The following is a 387-nucleotide window of genomic DNA, read 5'->3' as shown; positions in this document are numbered from 1 at the left end:
AACCATTTCAATCAGCTCTTGAGCTTCTGTAGGCGTCTTCTTCAGATGAAGAGATCCTCCAGCAGAACTATCCAAAGACATCTTGGATAGTTCAGAGAGACCATCATAGAAAATACCTATGATGCTCCATTCAGAAAGTATGTCAGAGGGACACTTTCTGATTAATTATTTGTATCTTTCCCAAGCTTCATAGAGGGATTCACCTTCATTCTGTTTGAAGGTTTGAACTTCCACTCTAAGCTTACTCAATTTTTGAGGTGGAAAGAACTTTGCCAAGAAGGCATTGACTAGCTTTTCCCAAGAGTTCAGGCTTTCTTTAGGCTGTGATTCCAACCATATCCTAGCTTTGTCTCTTACAGCAAAAGGGAATAGCATAAGTCTGTAGAC

At 40.1% G+C, this 387-nt stretch overlaps 1 non-coding gene across 1 annotated transcript; it reads left to right on the top strand.

Moving 5' to 3' along the window:
* Positions 1-139: 139 nt before the first annotated feature.
* LOC127741709 (small nucleolar RNA R71) lies at positions 140-243 on the top strand. The gene has a single exon (XR_008002914.1). It is a non-coding gene; the product is annotated as a small nucleolar RNA R71 (small nucleolar RNA).
* The last annotated feature ends 144 nt before the right edge of the window (positions 244-387 follow it).

The sequence above is a fragment of the Arachis duranensis genome, chromosome 9, assembly GCF_000817695.3.
Source record: "Arachis duranensis cultivar V14167 chromosome 9, aradu.V14167.gnm2.J7QH, whole genome shotgun sequence".
Classification (NCBI taxonomy): Eukaryota; Viridiplantae; Streptophyta; class Magnoliopsida; order Fabales; family Fabaceae; genus Arachis; species Arachis duranensis.
The sequence above is the reverse complement of the archived record's forward strand: the minus strand, read 5'-3'. Positions and strand labels throughout refer to the sequence as shown.